Source organism: Trichechus manatus, unplaced genomic scaffold, assembly GCF_000243295.1.
Source record: "Trichechus manatus latirostris isolate Lorelei unplaced genomic scaffold, TriManLat1.0 scaffold00051, whole genome shotgun sequence".
In the NCBI taxonomy this organism is placed as follows: domain Eukaryota; kingdom Metazoa; phylum Chordata; class Mammalia; order Sirenia; family Trichechidae; genus Trichechus; species Trichechus manatus.
This window is the reverse complement of record NW_004443987.1, coordinates 9,809,312-9,833,103: the sequence shown is the minus strand read 5'-3', so window position 1 is coordinate 9,833,103 and position 23,792 is coordinate 9,809,312. Positions and strand designations below refer to the sequence as shown.

At 36.7% G+C, this 23,792-nt stretch overlaps 1 pseudogene; it reads left to right on the top strand.

Annotated features, from left to right (window-relative positions):
• Positions 1-2,528: 2,528 nt before the first annotated feature.
• Positions 2,529-3,390, top strand: LOC101345711 (poly(U)-binding-splicing factor PUF60 pseudogene; annotated as a pseudogene).
• The last annotated feature ends 20,402 nt before the right edge of the window (positions 3,391-23,792 follow it).

Sequence of the window (23,792 nt, the reverse complement as noted above, 5' to 3'; positions counted from 1 at the left end):
CTTTGGGTAGAACTGAAATTTTTGCAATGTTGAGTCTACCTATCCATGAGCAATGTATGTTTTTCCACTTATGCAGGTCTCTTTTGGTTTCTAGCAGTAGTGTCTTGTAGTTTTCATTGTATAGGTCTTTTACGTCTCTGGTTAAGTTTATACCTAATTATTTTATCTTCTTCGGGGCTATTGTAAGTGGTATTTATTTGGTGATTTCCTCTTCCAGGTTCTCTTTGTTGGTGTAAAGAAATCCAACTGATTTTTGTATGTTTATCCTATGTCCTGAAACTTCGTTGAAATCTTCTCTAAGTTCCAGTAGTTTTCTTGTGGATTCTTTGGGGTTTTCTGTGTATAAGATCACATCATCTGCAAATGGAAATATTTGACTTCTTCCCTACCAATCTGGATACCCTTTATTTCTTTTTCTAGCCTAATTGCTCTGGCTGGGACTTCCAGCACAATGTTGAATAGGAGTAGTGATAAAGACAGACTTAGGAATGGAACTAGTTTATAATCCGGGGACTGCCTGTATTTCTCACTCATTTGTGGGGTGAAGAACTATTTTAAAGGGTTTTAAAAAAACAGATTTCATCCAGTATATTAAGTTATTTTCAAAGAAAGGATAGGTGAGGATAGGTGGTCCCCAGTACCTCTTTTTGGTGATGATTTCTTATCCATTGCCCAAACCCCTTGCCGTTGAGTTGACGCTGACTCATAGTAACATTATATATAAGACAGAACTGCCCTATAGGGGCACAGTGGTTAAGCGTTTGGCTGCTAACAGAAAGGTCAGCAGTTCAAATCCACCAGCTGCTCCTTCGAAATCCTATGGGGCAATTCTACTCTGTCCTATAGGGTCACTATGAGTTGCAATCGACCTGATGGCAATGGATTTTGTTTTTTATAGAGTTCCCAAGGCTGTAATCTTTATGGAAGCAAACTGCCACATCTTTCTTCCGTGGGACGACTGGTGGGTTGAAACTACTGACCTTGCAGTTAGCATACTGAATGCTTAACCACTGTGCCACCAGGGATCCTTATGGATTCTTACACAAGGGGCAAAACTTAAGGTTCTAGTTGTCTAGTATATCATTATCTGTTATAGATGGACCATAACAAGATGAACTAAACTTATTTTGCAGCGTTGGCTTACCCCCTTTGCTATCACCCTTTCTAGCCATTAATTCATTTGGTTCATTTACTTTAATAAAGCCCACAGACTCTATTATTAAATGGATATGAAATTTGACATTTCTATAAAAGAATTTGTACTTTTTAAAAAAGATCATTTATATAAAAAATTTTGTATTTCTTCAATAAACTTCACACATTAACCAGCTACGTGATCCCGGGTGAGTGACCTAACGCCTATGAACTTTATTTTCCTCATGTGTAAAATGGAAATATTAGTACCAGCTGACATCACTTGATGAGTGTGAAGAACAAATGATAATGTGATATTATATGAGCATGGCTTTTGCAAACTGTAAAGTATTATGATAATGCAAGGTGTTAGTATTACTGAACAGTTCACCATTTTATCATCATGTAGGCACCTTATTGAAAGGGTATTTGTTTTTGTATCAAGTAGCTTTTAACAACATTTTAAAAATCAGTGATTGTTAACTTTTTGTATTTTTGCCTTAATGGGCTGCATTCTTTCCCATTAACTAAAATTTTGGTCTGGTTGCAGTACCTTTCATGAAAAATTATCAGTAACTGTCTATGGGACTTTCACAACAAAATCTTATCTACTGCATTTGAATACATTCCATAAAGTAACAATCATAATTACTTTCTTTAACCATATGAAGCACATAAAGAAGGCAAAGTGTCTAATTTACATATCCTGAGGAGCTTATACCAATGTTTACCAATCCTTTCTTTCTATGCTATATCTCTTGTTGTTGTTCTTAGGTGCCGTCGAGTCAGTTCTGACTCACAGCAACGCTACGTACAACAGAAGGAAATACTGCCTGGTCCTGCACCATCCTCACAATTGTTACGCTTGAGCCCATTGTTGCAGCCACTGTGTCAGTCCATCTCATTGAGGGCCTTCTTCTTTTTTTGCTGACCCGCTACTTTACCAACCATGATGTCCTTCTCCAGGGACTGGTCCCTCCAGATAATATGTCCAAAGTATGTGAGACAAAAATCTCACCATCCTTGCTTCTAAGGAGTATTCTGGATGTACTTCTTCCAAGACAGATTTTTTCATCCTTTTGGCAGTCCATAGTATATTCATTATTCTTTGCCAACACCATAACTAAAAGACGTCAATTCTTCTTTGGTCTTCCTTATTCATTGTTCAGCTTTTGCATGCATATGAAGCAATTGAAAATACCATGGCTTGGGTCGAAAAGATAAAACCATGATGCACACCTTTCCTGACTTTAAAGCACACTGTATCTCCTTGTTCTGTTCAAATGACTACCTCTTGATCTATGTACAGGTTCCTCATGAGTACAATTAAGTGTTCTGGAATTCCCATTCTTCTCAATGTTATCAGGAGCGAGTGGCGCGGCCACAGAGGCAAGATGGTGACACCAAACATAGGTCTTGGCCCATTCTCCATCAAGATAGAGAATGGGCAGAGCACAGCCCCAAAGCTGGGGCTGCCCCTCTGACTGTGAGCAGCAGGAGGCCCTCCAAAAGGCCAAGAAGGCTGCCATGGAGCAAAGTGTCAAGAGCATGCTGGTGAAGCAGACCATTGCACAACAGCAGCAACAGCTCACCAACCTGCAAATGGTGGCTCAGCAGCAGCAGGGGCTAGCCATCATTTACTGGGTCTACATGGGCTCCATCTCCTATGAGCTGGGGGAGGACACTATCTGCAAGGCCTTCGCGCCCATCAAGAGCATCGACATGTCCTGGGACTCAGTCACTATGAAGCACAAGGGCTTTGCCTTTGTGGAGTACAAGGTCCCACAGGCCACACAGCTGACCTTGGAGCAGATGAACTCAGTGATGCTGGGAAGCAGGAACATCAAAGTGCATAGGCTAAGCAACATCTGGCAGGCCCAGCCCATCATCGACCAGCTGGCCAAGGAGGCATGGCCTTTCAACCACATCTATATGGCCTCGGTGCACCAGGATCTCTCAGATGATGACATCAAGAGTGTGTTTGTGGCTTTTGGCAAGATCAAGTCTTGCACGCTGGCACAGGACTCCACAACCAGCAAGCACAAGGGCTATGGCTTCATCAATTCTGAGAAGGTCCAGTCGTCCCAGGATGCTGTATCTTCCATAAACCTCTTTGACCTGGGTGACCAGTCCCTGAGGGTAGACAAGACCATCATCCCACCCCCCATGCCCCTGCTCATGCCTGCCACATCCTTTCATTCTGTGCTATATCTCTGGATCTCTCAATTACCTCTGATGCACCATGAGTTCCATTAGGCTTTTTTTTGGGCAGGAGTACTGAATATATTCATGAATCATTCTTAAAATACCAACCTTACAAATAAAATTAGAGACTCTGCATAGTGATTCCCCTACCTACATATGCTCATGCTGATAGATTATTCAAAGTGTATTCTAATGATAATGCACATTCCTAATTAATCGCACAACTTTCTTTATGGAGCAGAACTGATGAACTTGATGAGGCCAAAATGAATATTATGACAATTATAAGTTTGAACAGATTATGTTATGTATTTATTGTGTCATACATAATAAACACTGATAAAAGTGCCAACTAAAAACTAACGAAGAAATTTGAAATTTGTTCTCCTCATTGTGCTCTTGCTCTCAAAATACAGTACCCACAGGGTGGTTTCTTATCTCAAATAATTTCACTTCTGATCCTAAGGATCTTGAGGTCTACCAGTATTCAGAGTTTAGAAGATAATAAGCTATCTAATGAATCATATATGTATTTTAGAAGTGGGAATCTTTGGATAAATAAGACTATTCACGATTAGACTTTACTGAACTCCAGAAATCAATGTTAAGAAAAGCATAAACACAGTTGATGTATCTACATGATAGCAGTTAAAAATACCAAAAATATAGACGTTTTAAAAATAAGCATAGCTTCTAGCTAAAAAAGTTAAAGAAATTAAAAGGAATGAAATTCAAATGCATTTGAACAGTTTTTGAAGAGGAAACAATTTTACTTAATTCTGTTTAATGATGACATGATCAATAAGGTCCCCTATAAAAGTTAAAAAAAAATTAAATGAGCTACTATTTTTAAAGATACGTGACCTCAGTCAATTCAATTCGATTCAATAGATAAATTTATTAAGTATTTAGTATGTATAATTCTAGGGCCATTCTAGGAGTTAAAGGTGCTCTAAAGATGAACAAGAGGCAATCCTGATCTTCCCCGGGCTCTAAACTAGTATGGGGGACAGACTTATACAGAAATAACTAATGCATAAAAGAATAAATTGAACGCAATAATAGAAGTGTAAAATACCATGGAAGTTTGGCAAAAGACCCCCACGCTTCTGTCAGTTTGTCTTAGCATATAGGCTGCCTGTTGCTTTGATGCTGGAAGCTATGCTACCAGTATTTTAAATACCAGCAGGGTCTCCCATGGTGGACACGTTTCAGCAGAGCTTCCAGTCTAAGACAGACTAGGAAGAAAGGCCTGGTGATCTATTTCCAAAAATTAGCCAATGAAAATCTTATGGATCATAACAGAACATTGTCAGACTTGTTTCCTTTGAACACATCATCAGGAAAGTTCAATTACTGGAGGAGGACATAATGTTTGGTGAACTAGAGAGCCAGCAACCATGAGGGAGACCCTCAGTGAGAGAGATTGGCATGATAACTGCAATAATGGACTTGAACATGCTGGTAATTATGAGGATGACACAGGACTGGGCAATATTTCATTTTGTGGTACCTAGGCTCAGTGGTGTAGTGGTTAAGTTCTTGGCTGCTAACTGAAATATCAGTGGTTCAAACCCCACAGCCACTCAGCGGAGAAAGATGTGGCTGTCTGCTTCTGTAAAGATTACAGCTTTCGAAGCCCTGTGGGGCAATTCTACTCTGTCTATAAGGTCGCTATGAATTGTGATAGACTCACCAGCAATGGGTTTAAGGTCTAGTGGACTCAACGGCAGCAATCTATGACTGAAGGAAAAATCAGTTCTGATTGAAAGTAATCAACACAATAGTGACAAATATAACCCTACCTTGTGTGATATAAATATCCTGAATAAAAACAATCAGGGCATAATATTCCAAACTGGAAAACACAGTTAACACGCTTGCAAATTATTTTCCCATGTGTAGTTGCTGTAAATGTGTTGTAAACGCATTACATTATTTAAGATACCATGCAATGCTTACGAGCCTTAGTAAATTAAAGATATATATATATATACATATAATAAAGCTAGATCCAAGATGTAGAATATGCGACAGAGAGACAAACGTTTTCTTTGTAAAAATTCAAGCATGGTGTCATTTCAGAGAATAATAAGTCATATTTCTAGAAAATTAGACCTGAAAGGAAACCTAGAGGTCATCTAGTCCAAGCCTAGCATTCTATACCTGGAACTGAGACTCAGAAAGGTGAATTGATTTAGTCAAGGTCACATAAAATGTTAGTGACAGAGCTGGGTTTGGTATTTTCAGTTTGGTGCTGCCCAGTAAGCTGTTTCATACTAGCAGGGCAAGTTTGGTTAAAGAAACAATTTAACATATTTTAAAATTAATGTAAAAATAGGAATTTTAAAATAAAAAGAAAGATTATTTCATATAAGTGGATAATCAACATTTAACCCATAAGTTAGAGTCTGTGAAGCTGAAAATTGAAATTCTGAGACAGTGTCAAAAAGTTATCTGGAAGTTGTCATAGCAACTTGTTAGGCAGTATTCTAGAAAAATTGTAACTACAGATTGTAATATATACTGGCAGGTGTCTGATTAAACTGTCAAAAAAAGGTCAATGGAAGAAAGTCTACAGAATATGAGTTTCAGAAAAAAAAAATTTTTTTAAAGGAATCCACATCTTTAAATTCAATTATCTTCACCTAGCTCTACAATTGAAAAATGTATTTATTTAAAATGTGACATTTATAGTTTCTGTATTAGAATGTCTAGTGCTTATTAAAGCACAAGAAATATTACATGTTTAAGATAAAAATTACAGAAGAAGATGCTCTAATGGCTAGATTACACAGAAGTGGCTATCAAAACAGACAAGCACCTAGTTTTCATGGAATTTACATAATAGTGAAGAGAAATAGACAAAAAGCAAACAAATAAAAATATATAAGACAGTGATAAGTATTACACAGAGAATTGAAGTAGATTGATATTATAAAGAGTGACTGCTTTAGTTTGATGGTCAGAGAAGGTATCTTTAAGAGAAGTAACATTTGAACTGAGATCTGAATAACAAGAAAGATACAGATTCAAAACATCTGAAGGAGGTAGCAAAGATGCAGGAGATACTGGGAACACTATCTTCTTGACGTGCTTCAAATAAATGAAAAATAAATCTAAGTAGTGCAAACATATATTTTAATTTGCACCTTCTAAGAATAATATCTTTGTTTTTTGTCAGAATGTATTAGAAAGAGCTAGCCACTGAATATCAGCAAAGTGTCCTCATTGGTCGACATGTCTTTTGAACTAAAAATTAGTATATGTAAACTAACACTTGGTGACAAAAAGACAGACTATTTGAAACCGGGACTTCATTTTCTCAGAAAATTAAAACGTATGGTCACTACACATATTCCTGTAGGGTATCTGTTCATTTTACTAATGGCTTATAGGAAACAATGTTAGAAAGAGAAAATACAATCATCTAGTCCAGAATTTCTCAATTGGGAATGCATAGTGGTTTATATGTTTGCCTAACATATTGGAAAATTCTTAGTTAAAAAATAGATTTCTTTAATTATCAGACTGCTCAGTGCCTTTGTTATGATAAAGTTCTACTAAATATATTTCAGCATTTGAAACCCATGTTTTTTCAAGTCTGACTCATTAACATCTCCCAGGACACTGTTCCGTGGAACCCCAGATTAGCAGATACTAGAGTAGTCCAACTCTTTCATTTAGCAGAGGTGGAAATGGAGATCTACAGAACTTAAATACCTCACCTCTTTGCAGCTATATTGGTTTTCTATTGCTGCCATAATAAATTACCACAAATTTAGCAGTTTAAAATAGCACCCATTCATTATCTCATAGTTTCTGTAGGTGAGAAGTCCCGAGAACTGGATTCTCTGCTTAGGATCTCATAAGACTGAAATCAAGATGTTCACAGGGCTGGGCTCTTATCCGAGGCTCAGGGGAATAATCCCCTTTCAAGTTGCTCAGGTTGTTGGCTGAATTCATTTCCTGTGGTGGTAGGACTGAGGTCTTTGTTTCCTTGCAAGCTGCCACCTGCAGCTGTCTCTGTGCTCCTAGAGGCTGCACCCATTCCTTCTCACATGGCCCCCTCCATCTTCAAAGCAGCAAAGACACATGGAGTGCTACTCATGCTTTGAGTCTCTTTGATCTTCTCTTCTGCCACCACTCAGAGAAATGTCTCTGCTTTTAAGGGCTCATGTGATTATATTAGGGCCACCTGGATAGTGTAGGATTATCTCAATACCTCAAAGTTAACTTTGCCATATAACATAGCATAATCACAAGAGTGATAGCTCATCATATTAACAGGTTTTGGGGATTAGGGAAAGGCAACTTTGGGAGGCAATCTGTTACCACAGCAGCAGAGCTGAAACTAGAACCAAAATATTTTTACTATGAATCCAGTATTTTTGCCTATCCTGTCCAAAATCAGTAACTAGAAGAGGGAATAGAATCCTGGAATTTTGAAAATATATGAGTCATTAAAGTGATGTCAAAAACATACCTTATGACATATTTGATGTATTCTTAATATTTGCATATTTGATTTGAAGAAGAGTGCAATCAACGTGTTTTCTTTCAGAGACTTGCTATTTTATTATAAACAGATTTCGAAACATATTATTAGTTTGTCATTTTGAAAAATCACATTTTCTCTTTTAATTTTAGGGGAAATTAAATGGTATGTCACTTGCATTACTGTAAGAAAAAGCAATCCCAATAATAATCACAATGCATTTCATTCCTTTATAGGCGTGAAAATTTAAAGTAATTAGTTTCTTTATCCGCATCAATAGAATTGCTAATGGATTAAATATTGAAGAATATAAAGTAACATAATATAAGTGTTAATTAAGCACCCAAATGCTGTTCAATGATAATTTGCCAAACCACAGTAATTTTTATAATTCTCTTAATTAACAGTATTATTTTGGATATAGTATTGCAGTCATTGTGAATTATTTCTTCCATTAAAATAATACTCAAGTTTATATTAGAGATATGACAATTTTCTAACGTGGAACACATCTCTTACAAAGGGAGCTGAAGGATGATTTTGATAATATACAAGCATAATTCTCAATCTCAAACTGAGATATAGTGAACATCTCATAGTTTGTATCTGTCCAGCATTACTTCTCCACTTTTTCTGGTAACCTCACCCTCACTCCAAGTGGTTTTAAATGATATTCCCAAAAATGGGCCCAACCTCCTGGTCATAGGAATAACCACCTGACCGACCCAGGCCAGGAAGTTTATAATGTCCTATTCCCTTGGCCTTGATAATTCTCCCAGAGAAAGGCATATGCCCAACCCAGGACAATCAGCATCTTTTCCACAAATTTTATATATAAACACACAGACAGAAAATTTTCCTCTCTTCTCTGGGATTGCAAGCTGGAATAATATAAGCCTGAAAGTGTTTGCAGATATATCATCCTCCAACCATCGTCACTATAATGAGAAAGCCCATATAAAGTACAAAAGAGGAGAATCAACAAAAATAAGTAGAGCTATAAGATAGAAGTAGATAGATATAAAATGAGCAAGAAATAGAAACTTGAGAGCATGGTTTTATTCCTGAAAAATTTACTCCTTGACCTCTTAAATACATGTGCCAATAATTTTTGTTTGTTTGTTTACACTAATTTGCAACTGGCAACCAAAAGGACTTTGACTGCTAACTTTGGAAGTATTTCCTTTGGTAAACTGAGCTTGATGACCAGTTTGACTTTAAGCAGAGGACAATATCACTACTGCTACCACTTCTATCCAATCTACCATTATTTCTCACTTTGATTACTGCAATTGTCTGCAGACTGGTCCCTCTGTTTCCAACCTTGCCTCAAAAGACTATTTTCAACATGGAAGCCATCAGGCTGATCATGTCACACATCTATTCAAAACTCTTTGATGGAAGTTCGTTTATACTGAAGTCTAAGTGAGTTGCATTAGTGAATGTAGGGCAGTCATTCTTTGAAGTTTAGCATGCTTCAAAATCTCAAGGGGATTTGTTAAAATGCACATTCCTGAGTCCATGTCAGGAAATTTTAAATCAAGCGATTTGGAATGTGGTTCCGGAATTCATTTCTACAAAAAAGATACTAGTGTTCCATATTCTACCCTTTGAGAAACATTGAACTGTAGGGAAGGAAAGGCTAAAACAGATTTTACCACCTAGAATGCTTTTACAAAAACAATTGCTAGGCTCTGGAAATAACCTATTCCTTTCAAATAATTAGTACTTTGCAGCTTGATTTTTGTTCTAACGTCCCATGCAAGGATTACAACCCATTTCCTATCTTGATTCCTGATATATCGCCCAATATATGCTACTATTCTTTAATCCTCACCTTTAGTCTTTATCAGTTTTACATGTAAGTGTGCTATGTATCCCTTTAACTCATCCTTGTTATTTTGATATTCGAAGGCAACTGCATGCTTAGTTGATTTTGCACCTAACTCTATCATGACTTCATATGCTCGAGACTAAACTGAGTCAACTTGTTGAGTAACTTTCCATTTGCATGACTTTTCTGTAAGGTATTCAACCTTGATATTTTAGGTCTCCCAGTTAAACAATTTGCTTGTAATTTGGCTACTTATTTACTGAATTGTCTTGATTTTTGATTCATTGCTCCATCCATATCAACATTCCATACTAACAATTATTTTATTCCCAATTTTAAAAAACTAGGCTGGATATTTAGGCCTTTTTAAAAAAACCAAACTCGTTGCTGTCAATGTTCTGCATCCTGCTTTGGTGAGTGGTGTGCGGGGTCTTAAAAGCTTGCAAGTAACCATCTAAGATGCATCAATTGATCCCAACCACCTGGAGTAAAGGAGAATGAAGAACACCAAAGACACAAGGAAAGTATTAGCTCAAGAGACAGAAAGGGCCACATAAACCAGAGACTTCATCGGCCTGAAACCAGAAGAACTAGATGGTGCCCGGCTACCACCAATGACCGCCTTGACAGGGAACAGAACAGAGTCCCTGATGGAGCAGGAGAAAGGTTGGGTGCAGAATTCAAATTCTAGTAAGAAGACTAGACTTAATGGTCTGACTGAGATTGAAGCATCCCCAGAAAACATAGCCCCTGGATTCTCTATCAGCCCAGAACAAAAACAATTTCCGAGTGCAACTCTTCAGACGGGGATTGGACTGGACTGTGGGACATAAAGTGATACTTGTGAGAAGTGTGCCTCTTAGCTCAAGTAGATACAAGAGACTAAAAGGGCAGCTTCTGTCCAGAGGTGAGATGGGAAGGTGGAGAGGATTAGGAGCTGGTTGAATGGACATGGGAAATCAGTGGTGGAAGGGAACAGTGTGCTGTCAAAGTATGGGGAGAGCAATTAGTGTCACATAACAATGTACGTATAAATTTTTGTATGGGAGACTAACTTGAAATGTAAACTTCATTTAAACTACCACAATTAAAAAAAAGAGGAAAACCAAAAAATAAACAAACAAACAAACAAACTTGTTGCTGTGAAGTCGATTCTGACTCATAGTGACTATACGACAAGGTAGAACTGCCCCATAAGGTTTCCAAGGAGCAGCTGGTGGATTCGAACTGCTGACCTTTTGGTTAGCAGCCGATTTTTTAAATACTGTGACACCGGGTCTCCTTAGGCTCTTTAGGCCTGTGCAAAAACACAAAAAAGAATTGCTCATTGCATCTAAATTTTTATTTCATTGTCAATGTTAGATACTTTTAAAAACACAGATCTAGACTTTTAGTGGATTATAACTCACTTCCAGCTCAGTTGACATTTGGACAGCTTGTTTGCTGGCTGGATCCAAGATCATTCTGGTGTTTTATAATGTAAATAGCACACTTAGATTTTTTTAAAGAATTCTTTAATGAGCATATTTAAACAATGTAAATTTTCCACCTACCCCCATGACTTTTGTGCAATTTAGACGTCAGTAGAGAAGTTACACATATGCTATTGTACAACCAAATAAATCTTGTCTACATGATGAAAATTATTCAAAACGAAGTTGCATCTTAATTATGTATTCATATTTCCCAAAAATCATTCCTGTCATTTCTGCAGATATGTCATATGAGAGCATTCTCAAACAGACAAGACTGAAAAATGGTGAATTTTATAGATGTAAATATAGTTCTGAGGATAGTTTTTTCAAATACTTTTCTTACCTGTACATTGTATGGAAAAGTTGGTTAAGGTAAGGCAATATGGAAATCAGACTTATTGAAAACTTAGTCTATGAGTAGACACAAGGCGTAAGTCTGTTATGATCCCAGAAATCTTAACAGAAAATGAAAAATAACAGATCTGATCTAAGTCTGAAAATGTTTGTCCAAGAATATATACAGAACTATATTCCTAACCAACTCATTGTGTTGTGGGTTATTGTTGTTAGTTGCCATTGAGTTGATTCCGACTCATAAAGACCCCATGTGTGCAGAGTAGAACTGCTCCATAGGGTTTTCAAGTCTGTGCCCTTTCAGAAGAAGATCACCAGGACTGTCTTCCTAGGTGCCTCTAAGTAGGTTCAAACCACCAATCTTTCAGCTAGTAGCAGAGCGCTTAACCATTTGCATCATCTACAGTCATATTTAGGGTAAAAGGTTGCTCTAAAATTAGTACATCTGTCCTTAAAAACATCTAAACAATGCAAATTTTAAAAGTTTGTTCACAGCTGAAAATAATTTGGAAGGACAGAGGCAGGTCAGAGCTAAGAGACGAGAACACTACACAGTGATGTATAACAGATGCATAACCACACGTCCACAGATCAGTGATGCTGTGAGCATGACTTCACTTGCTTTGTTTTCAGATTACACATTTCCACTTGTAGCATAGGTCTATTAAACTGTGGAATCCTGTTTTTGAGAGGGGGAAACAATTACGTTAATAAATGATTTGCCAGAAAACATACTAACTGACGGCTTCAGCTGCCCTAGGAGCCACGTAAGTCTTGAAATGTTTTTTATTCCCTACATTCAAAATGGAGATTTATTGTGGTGGGTATTATATTTACCAACACTTTCTCCTTCATCTTGTGTTAGTTGCTGAAATTTTTGGAGATGCTGGAACTGTTTTGAACTGCACTTTTCTGTTGGCTACAAGAGTAACCCCTTTACTTTTAGGCACATTAACAAATAATAAGTGCTATATATAAGCCTACACTGTGAACTTTCACCATTAGTTGCCTAATTAGCATTGTGTTAGAAAATGGATCTTGTATGACTATGTGGTCTAGATTCTTTTACTTGTATCCTTATCAATTAATGTATCTATCATCTGTCAGTTTGTTGTCTGTGGTGGCTTGTGTGTTGCTGTGATACTGGAAGCTATGACACTGGTATTTCAAATACCAGCAGGATCACCCATGGTGGGCAAGTTTCAGCAGAAATTCCAGGCTGAGACAGACTAGGAAGAAGGAGCTGGCTGTATATTTTGAAAAAATTGGCCAGTGGAAACCTTATGAATAGCAGAGGAACTTTGCCTGGTAGTTTTCAAGATGAGCCTCTCAGGTTGGAAAGCATTCAAAATACGACTGTGGAAGAGCTGCCTACTCAAAGTAGGGTCGACCTTAATGACTTGGATGAAGTAAAGCTTTCAAGACCTTCATTTGCTGATGTGGCATGATTCAAAATGAAGAGAAACAGCTGCAAACATTTATTATTAATCAGAATGTGAAATGCATGAAGTATGAATCTAGGAAAATTGGAAGTTGTCAAAAATGAAATGCAGCACATAAAGATTGACATCCTAGGCATTAGTGAGCTGAAATAGACTGGTATTGGCCGGTTTGAATTGGACAATCATATGAGCTACTATGCTGGAAATGACAAATTGAAGAGGAGTGCTGTCGCATTCATCGTCAAAAAGAACATTTCAAAATCTACCCTAATGTACACGCTGTCAGTGATAGGCTATTATCCATACTCCTACAAGAAAGACCAGTTAATATGACTATTACTCAAATTTACCCACTAACCACTAATGCCAAAGAAGAAGAAACTGAAGATTTTAACCAACTTCTGCAATCTGAAATTGATTAAACATGCAATCAATGTGCACTGATAATTACTGGTTAATGGAATACAAAAGTTGGAAAAAAAGAAGGAGCAGTAGGTGGAAAATATGGCCTTGGTGATAGAAAGAACACCAGACAAAACATGATAGAACTTCGCAAGACCAACTATTTATTCATTGCAAATACCTTTTTTCAACAGCATAAAAGGCGACTATACATTTGGACCTCACCAGATGGAATACACAGGAATGAAATCAACTATATCTGTGGAAAGAGACAATGGAGAAGCTCTATATCATCAGTCAGAACAAGGCCAGGGACCAACTGCAGAAAAGATCATCAATTGTTCATATCCAAGTTCAAGATGAAGCAGAAGAAAATTAAAAAAAGCCCATGAGAGCCAAAATATGACTTAAGTATATCCCACCTGAATTTGGAGACCATCTCAAGAATAGAATTGACTACGGAACACTAAAAACTGAAGAACTGAGGAGATGTAGGATGAAGTCAAGGACATCATAGTTGAAGAAAACAAAACATCATTAAAAAGGCAGAAACAAAAGAAAAGACCAAAATGGATTTCAGAAGAGCCTCTGAAACTTCCTCTTGAAAGTACAGTAGGTAAAGTGAATGGAAGAAATGATGAAGTAAAAGAGATGAACGGAAAATTTCAATGGGCAACTGGAGAGGACAAAGTAAAGTATTATAATGAAATGTGAAAAGACCGGGAGTTAGAAAATAAAAAGGGAGGAACACTTTTGGTATTTCTCAAGCTGAAGACATGGATTAAACATTCAAGTCTCGAGTTGCAATTTTGAAGGATTCAAAGGAAAAAATATTGAAAGACTCAGGAAGCATCAAAAGAAGGTGGAAGGAATACACAGAGTCACTGTATCAAAAAGAATTGGCTGATGTTTAAACATTTCACGAGGTAGCATATGATCAATAACCAACAGTATTGAAGGAAGAAGTCCAAGATAAACTGAAGGCACTGGCAAAAAACAAGTCTCCAGGAACTGACAGAATACCAATTGAGATGCTTCAACAAACAGATGCAGTGCTCGAGGTGCTCACTCATCTATGCCAAGAAATTTGGAAGACATCTACCTGGCCAACTGACTGGAAGAGATCCATATTTGTGCCCATTCCAAAGAAAAGTGATCCAACAGAATGTGGAAATTACCAAACAATATCATTAATATCGCATGAAAATAAAATTTTGCTGAAAATCATTCAAAAGCAGTTGCAGCAGAACATTGAGAGGGAACTACCAGAAGTTCAAGCCAGAATCAGAAGAGGATGTGGAACGAGGGGGATCATTGCTGATGTCAGACAGATCTTGGCTGAAAGGAGAGGATACCAGAAAGATGTTTACCTGTGTTTTATTGACTATGCAAAGGCATTAGACTGTGTGGATCATAACAAGTTATGGATAACATTGTGAAGAATGGGCATTCCAGAACACTTAATTGTGCTCATCAGGAACCTGTACATAGATCAAGAGGCAGTCATTCGAACAGAACAAGGGAATACCGTGTGGTTTAAAGTCAGGAAATGTGCACATCAGGGTTATATCTTTTCACCATATTTATTCAGTCTGTAGGCTGAGCAAATAATCCTAGAAGCTGGACTATATGAAGAATAGCATGGCATCAGGATTGGAGGAAGACTTATTGACAACAACCCGTGTTATGCAGATGACATAACCTCGCTTGCTGAAAGTGAAGAGGACTTGAAGCACTTACTGATGAAGATCAAAGACCACAGCCTTCAATATGGATTATACCTCAATATAAAGAAAAAAAATCCTCATAACTGGACCAATAAGCAACATCATGATAAATGGAAAAAAGATTGAAGTTGTCAGGGATTTCATTTTACTTGGATATACAATCAATGCTCATGGAAGCAGCAGTCAAGAAATCAAAGCACGTATTGTATTAGGCAAGTCTGTTGCAAAAGACCTGTTCAAAGTGTTAAAAAGAAAAGATGCCACATTGAGGACTAAGGTGTGCATCACTCAAGCCACGGTATTTTCAATTTCCTCATATGCATGCGAAAACTGCTCAGTAAATAAGGAAGACCGAAGAAGAATTGACACCTTTGAATTGTGGAGTTAGCGAAGAATACTGAATATACCATGGACTGACAGAGGAATGAACAAATCTGTGTTGGAAGAAGTACACTCAGAATGCTCTTTACAAGCAAGGATGGCGAGACTTTGTCTCATGTACTTTAGACAAGTTATTAGGAGGGACCAGTCCCTGGAAAAGGACATCATATTTGGTAAGGTAGAAACCCATTGCCGTCCAGTCAATTCAGACTCATAGTGACCCTATAGGATAGAGTAGAACTGCCCTATAGTGTTTTCAAGGAGCAGCTAGTGGATTTGAACTGCTGACCTTTTGGTTAGCAGCTAAACACTTAACCACTGTGCCAGGAAGACCCTCAACTAGACGATGGATTGACACAGTGGCTGCAACAATCCGCTCAAACGATGACTCTGAGGATGAAGCAGGACCAGGCACTGTTTCCTTCTGTTGTACATAGGATCACTGTGAATCGGAACTAACTTGAGGGCATCTAACAACAACATTGTAAAACTTACAATGTCAATTACAGCATCGCTCCAATTGAAAGTCACTATATTCACGCAAAAATGAGTAAACACATATTTTAAAGAACAGTCGCTATAGAAAAGCATTTGTCATTTTTCTAGATAAATACTAACTAGTAATGCTAGGATAAGCAAGTTGGGTAAGAAATGCATGAGTTTTTCAGGGGATGGTGTCTTGTTTTCCTTCTTTTCTGTTTCCATTTTTAAATTTTCATAGCATATTTAGTAATTGCTGTTGTTATACATGTTGTCAAAGAGTTATTTCTGCTTCATAGTTTTTCTTTTGATATCATGCTGTGCTGACTTTGTTACAAGCAGTTCTTATTTCAGAGCAATTCACTTCAGAATGATACACACTCATGTTACTATTTATTATATTTTTAACAGGCAGCACCCACATTATATTATTTACTGAGCTTTCACTTAACTATCTTCCTCCTTTTCGGTCAAAGTTAATATTATCCTTCTTTTGGGTCTTCCTAGTTCCTAGCCTCATGCTCAGTATATATATATTTTTCCTTTTGCTACATTGAAACACCACAGTTCTTCTTTAAGTGATAACCAGAAGTCACTTAAATAACATTCAACCAAAATTATTTTATTCATTCATGAATTAATTTGTTTAACAAATATCTTTGAGCAGGTACTAGGTACCTGGTACTGGACTAAGTACCACATATACAAGATAGGTCAAATGAAGTTCCTGCTTTCGTAGACTTTACACTTCAAAGGCCACTGTACTGCCCCATTAATTGGCATAAACATGCTTCTGAAAACTTTGTCATGTGAAATAAAGTCATATTTTAGTTGATTTAATATGCAAACAAGCACTAGGTTCATGCCTGTCCTCTCTCATTCCCCTCTAATTCTTTCTCTACAAACCAACAAGAGTGAGCTTTGTAACATGCAAATTAGCTTATATCACTTGTCTTGTAAAAACTCAACAATGCCATTCATTACACTTAGAATAAATTCCTAGTGGCCTACAATGACCCAAAAGTTCTAGTCACTGCTGCTTTTCCAACCTCACCTCTTGTCATTCTCATCTTTATTTTTTGTGCTTGAGCCACAGTGGCTTTTCTATTCCTTGAATATGCACATGTGGGCACTTCTGGCTAGAATGTTCTTTGTCAGGCTTCTCACAAGTTTGGCTCCTTTTAATAATCATCTCTTAATGAGAAGCCTTCTCTGAGGCAGCCTAGCTTAGTAGATTCCCCCACCTCTATTGTTATTGTCTCTGTCAACTCTTTTTATTTAAATAGCACATAGCAATTTATAATTTTCTATCTATTTGTTTGCTTGCTTATTCTCTGCCTCCTCAACTAGACTAAGACCCATGTGGTAGGGGAAAGGTCTGTTGTACTCATAATTGAATACTTAGTACTTAGCACTGCACAGCACAGAAACAGATGGTTAATAAAAAGACGGATGAATGACTGACTGAAGGAACGTCCTTGGCTGGGGATGTAACCCTTCTTGATAACATTTTCTCCCTATGGAACAATCTTATTAGACCCACTTAGTTTTGACTTCAGCACCTTTTACAGGAACATAATTCACACTAGGTTTAAGAACTATCTACTTCAAAATATACATGATTTCTGTAAAAGGTCTACGGGCCTGAATCCAAAATGCTTATGCTAATATAGTGCAAAAATATTTTAAAGGCGTGGATATTATTCATGTATGCTGAAAAGTACAGAGTATGCTTTCCTTAATAACAGAATAAGATCAATATTTTTTGTTTTTACTATTTTTAACATACAATCATTATGGTACCCACTAGGGTTCCAAAATAACATATTTCATATAATTTACATCTTTGTAGAGTTGGCGAGCCATAAGAGGTTTGTCTATGCAAAAATTACCATTACACAGTAATTGAAGGGGGTACCTCGATGCTCACCCTTATATTTCTGAATATGCAACTAAGGTGCATGTAACCTTTTTCTCACCTTTTGGGCTTAAGACACATCTATTCCATGTAACATTGCCTACCTTGCTTTACCGTCAATCATATCCCTCCTTTCATGACTGTATAATCTGCTCCATACAAGATGTAGCACAGAATTATGAGCTATCTTGTATTTTTCTTTGCTGTTTTCTTTTTTGTATGCCAGTCTGAGCTCTACAACTAGAGTACAAACTCTTTAATGGAAGGTAACTATCATGTCATGTTTCTTCTGTATATCCCACAACTCTGTCATAATATTGAGAATACAATGAGTATCAAATAATTACTTTATTACTATATGTATTGGCAATGAATATTAATATTTTTCATTACAATTTTGTTGATATACATAACAGATAACATAGTTTTATAATTTGAACCAAATATTATAATTGTCCAGAGTTCCATTTACATAGAACCCTAATGGAAGTCCCCAGTTGGTATATTAGGAATTGGCCTTTATCAGGGAATTATTTCCTTCAGTCTGTTCTCTAATTTGTATTTCTCTGTTATGTCAGGAACACTGTGTGTGCGCATGTCTATATAGAGAGGTAGGGAGGGAATAGAAAAGCAAATTGAGACTCTCGGCAATTCTGAAGTCATACTTTTAAGTCTCCTCATTATCTAACAGAAGGGGATACATTGAAAAATGAGGTTTTTGTTTTGTTTTTTGGTCCTTTTTTTTTTTTGCCTGAAAGAGGGAACTTAAAGTTAGACTAACTTCTCTTTTCAAGAGCCAGACTACAGGGGCTTTCAGCACCAAATTGGATGTTATTCCTGGTCAACTCTTCCCTGCCACAATGTGACCAAAGTTCCCCATTGTCTCTTCCTATAAATTCAAAATTTGTTGTTATTTCACATATATGATCTAATTTGTTTTCACATAAGCTCTCTGACACAGGTATTATTGTCCCTGTTGTTGTTGCTGTGTTTCATTGAGTCAATTCTGGCTCACAGTGACTCTATATGACTGAGTAGAACTTCCTCCATAGGGTTTCCTAGGCTGTATTTCACAAAAGAAAGGATACTGCAGCTTAGGTAATTTGTCTTGGGTTGCACATTAGTGGAGTTACTGAGGACCTAGAGCTATCTCACTGCAATTCCTGTGTTCTTTTAATATTTTATGTGTCCTTCAAAAGCACACATAGAGAAAAGAAGATGCTAGGGGAAGAAGTCTGAAACTGGCTGTTGTGGATAGAGGCTGACATAGAGTTGTCACTGGGAAGGAGGGAAAGAGGAGGGATAAATACTTTTGAAAACTGCCAATAAAACAAGTTTGTTGCACCTGTAAATATAATCTAACTTCCTGTTTTTGTAGTGGTCAGGAGAAGAAGTTGTCAGACTAAGGTCTTTTCATGATGAGAATTTTCCCAGTGTTGCCCATGGTCAGGTTTCCTGCTGCTTTGCTCTATCAGAAAACTGTTTCACTACCTGCAGCAAATCTGTATATATATCATGGAATGCACATGGTTGAAAAGTACTTTGTGGCCCAAGAGAGCTAAGCAAGACCAAATGAGCTCAGATTAGATCTGAGATATTACTTAGTCACTCTCCAATTCTGGTAAAATCTTCACTAAAAGAAGGCTCTAAACAGAAGACAGGTTTTTGTTTGTTTGTTTTTTAATTTACAGACTCGAAGGTATATGAGAAAAAAGTAGCATTTTATTAAGTGTGCCTAGCATCAGTGTGGAATAGATTAACACACCGATGAACAACTTCTTCTAATCCCATACTAAACACACAAAAGCAGGCCATGAACAGCTTTAGACAGAAATTGTAAGCATTACAGGGATCGTTAATACTGCTGTGCAATTAAAATGCCAGTAGTTAATGCCAACCTTGGGGAAGAAATTGATTGGTTTATTAGTTTCCCAAGGTGACAACAGTCATCTGCAATCCAGTAGTGAACTCTAATGTGAACAGCCTGAAAGAGAAAGGAAACAACATAAAAGAGGTCATTTGTTCATTGCTTTCTAACTTAAAGTGACAGTAAAAACAAGCACTGTGTAGAGCATTTCTAAATCCTCTGCAACATAAAGAGTTCTCTGGACTATTTAAGCAAATGGAGAACATAAGCTATGTCAATTATAAGGATATTAAAAAATTGGGAATTAAGAATGTAAATAGTCATTTCTTCGTATGCATTTAAAAGTGCAAAGCATTTATTGTGAATCAGATGATTTCTATGTGTAATCAATTAAATTTTTGCTGGGACACTGTCTTCAAGCTCCTTTCCACTAAACTATGATGACAGTTAAACAACGCCCATTTCTAAATGGTGATATAGTCTTGAGAGGTTATACAGATCTTTTTTTGGACCTGAATTCCATTTGTGTATTTAGACATGAGAAACTATCAAAACCCTCCAATGCTACATTTCAGCTACTTTAACCTGAAACCTTCTACCTCAGAGTGAGAGGGTATGGAGGCATAGTGCTGTATAGCATGGCTTCCACTGACTCTCTTTTCCAGTTAATATGGGATAACAGTTAAAAGCCCAGGCTTTGGAGTAAAATTGTTATTTTAGTCCTACCTCCAATAGTTAGTAGTTATGTGCCAACCACTGTTGTAAACAATTCATGCTCATTATCCTAATTCTCCCATCAAATTTGAGGTAAATTCTATTAATTTCCTTATATTTTAAACATGGACATTGAGACTCAAACAGATTAAGGAATGGTCCAAGAACACATAGCTCTTAGCAAGTAAATCCAGGTATCTAATCAAGATGTATTTGAATCTATTACCCATAACTGAACCTCTGACCCTTGCTGCAGATGTTGTCAGTGCCTTGTCCATACCCCCTGAAACAATTTCTCAGCACATTGAGGGTTTTCTGTTCTTCTCTGCTTGAGGGCATTTTCTGGTCAAGGGAGTGTGCTCCACCAGGGGTAGCACTCATACCAGTTTGGGAAATTATGCAGATTAGGATCCATGTGGAGAAATAGAAGATTCTCACCACAAATGAGGTGGAAATGTCCGAAGTGCCTTGACAGGGCATTGAAGAAGGGGTTAGAAGTCTGACAAACATGAGCATGCTAGAATAGATTAACTATATAAAACTAGAGAACCCATCATCTGGCTATGTTCCCCAGGAGGTCCCAGAGGACACTCTCTTCATCAAAGTGACAACAAATGTTTTGGTTGATCATCAGGAGTCTGGAGGGAGCCAGATTTGAAGATTGAAGAAAAAGGACGTTTGAGAAAGATAAATGTAAATGAACCTATGGGATCTTTGTGGGGAGGTTCTTGTGGCAATAAAAGGGCAAAAATGGACCTATGGGATTTTGTGCAGAACTTTGTCTCAGATCAATGTCTACCTGAGAGCACCACTGTAGAGGAGGCACTAAATAGCCAGGTGGATAGAATGACTCTTAGCAGATTTCATTTAGCCTCTGTTCTTTACCACCCCATTACTTACACAATTAGACCATGAATAATCATGGTGTATTAGTTTCCTAGGACTGCTGTAACAAATTACCACAAACTTCGTGACTTAAAATAATAGAGAAAGACATTAGGTAAAAACTATGGAAATATGAATAAAGTATGGATTTTAGTTGATAATAAAAAGGCATCGATATGGGTTCATTAATTATGACAAATGTACCATACTAATATAAGATGTTAATATTAGTGAAAACTAGGTGTGAGGTATTTGGGAACTCTCTGTACTATTTTCTCAAATTTTTCTGTAAGTCTAAAGCTGTTCTAAAAAATAAGTCTATTAAACCAGGAAAAAAAAAAAAGTGACAACACCAAATGCTGGTGAGGATGCAGAGAAACTGGATCATTTATAAATTGTTGGTGGAACTATAATATGATACAGCCACTCTAGAAAACAGTTTGGCAGTTTCTTAAAATACTAAACCTGCAAGTACCATATATGACTCAGTAATTGCCCTTCTGGGAATATAGCCCAGAGGAAAAAAAAACCCTACGTTTGGTCAAAAAGCTGTACAAGAATGTTTGTAATAGTTTTAGTATTAACAGCAAAAAAAAAAAAAAAACCTGGAAACAACCCAGATGTTCTTTGATGAGTGACTGGCTAAACAAATTTTGTTATATCTGTATTATGGAATACTACTGAACAGTAAAAGGAATTAACTATTGATGCATGCAAAAATTTAGATAAATCTCCAAAGAACTATGTTGAGTTAAAAAAAAAAAGTCAATCACAAAACGTTACATGGTTTATGATTCAATTCATGTAATATTGCTGAATTAACAAAACTGTAAAAATGGTGACCACATTATTGATGGCCAAGGGTTAGGGACTGGGAGTGTGTGGGGAGGTGAGTGTGTCTATAAAACGGCAACATGAAGGATCCTTGCATTGATGGAACTATCCTGTATCTTGACTGAATCAATGTCAGTTTTCTGGTCTTGATATTGTACTAGAGTTTTACAAAAGGTTACCATTGGGGGAAACTGGGAAAACAGTATATAGGATCTTTCTGTATTGTTTTTATAGCTATTAGTGAATCTATGTAATCATGACAAAATAAAATATTTAATTAAAAAATAGTCTAGGACCCATGGTAATTATTCAATATAACAGTTTTTTCAAGAATAGTTCGAAGACAAGCAAAAACACATGGAATCTCATTCAAAAAATCATATTCCTTAGTTCTGCCCCAGATCAAGTAAATCAGAATCTCTAGGATGAGTCCCAGCAATAGGCATTTTACTACTTTTACACACAGGAATGCATAAGAACCATTTAAAACTGTTTTCCAAATTGCTGTTGGCTACTCATTGTAAGGTAATTAAATCAATTTAGTTTGTTGTGACCAACATATGAATAGAATAGAAAGTATCAGAGTGCATTGAACATAATAATTACAGGTATTCTCTGGCAAAATTTTTGTTTCCTTTTTGCATATGCATGTGTCTATGATTTGAAATGTAAAATACATTTCTCACTGAGGATTTTGGTCAAAAAAGTTGAAAAACCACTTACTCCTGGAGAATGTTCTTCCACTAGAGGCTAGATATAGGAACAAATGATGAGTAGACAACATGCTCCTAGATCATATAAAACTACCAGGAAAAATGTCAAGTTAGCAAGTTGAAATCAGGATTCCTACTTGAGTACTGTTCATTGCATGAATTGCCTGAAAATTGCTGATGAATATATAAAGCTCATCTGTAGTAATTTCTCACTCATCAACCAAACTTGCTGGTGACTGCATTTTTTTCCCCTTTATTCCTAGATATCTGAAAAGAATTATATCAACAAGCATGTGCTGAAATAATTTTCATGATTACTCAGAGTGATCTTGGCACCAAATTCCATGTATCTCCATTTATTCTTCTAAAGAAAAATGAGGTTGCTCAGAAATGGAAAAGTAATTGTACGTGTATAAAAATACTTGGATCAGATTGAAGCTTAGAATCCTGTTGTTCTAGCAAATAAACCTACCCTAGAGGATTTAAATATCAACTGCAATTAGTCCTGTGAGCCTCATATTTGATTTATGGTCATCCTCAGAAGGAGAATTGAACACCTGTATATCCCACACATCATGTTCAATAGAACTAATACTTAAAAATTCTAAAGTGTCATTTGTGTTGTTCTCTAAAAACTTTCTAAATTTCTTTATATGAAAAAACAAGAAAGCATCAAAGACAGGATCTTGTCTACTTTTTAGGGAATATGGTCAGTGCTTCGAGGAAGCCAGTTATTACCAACTAAATGATAGAGAGTTTTGTAGAAAATAAAGACTTAATTTCACTACTGAGAGTGAGAAATTAGCAACTGGCAGAAGAGTAAAGTATGCAAACTTAAAATAGAGATGCTTTTAGTATAAAAGGAATAAGTGATCAAGTTTGGATAAGGTAATGAAGGGAGGAAGAAAAATATTACTATATATTTGTCT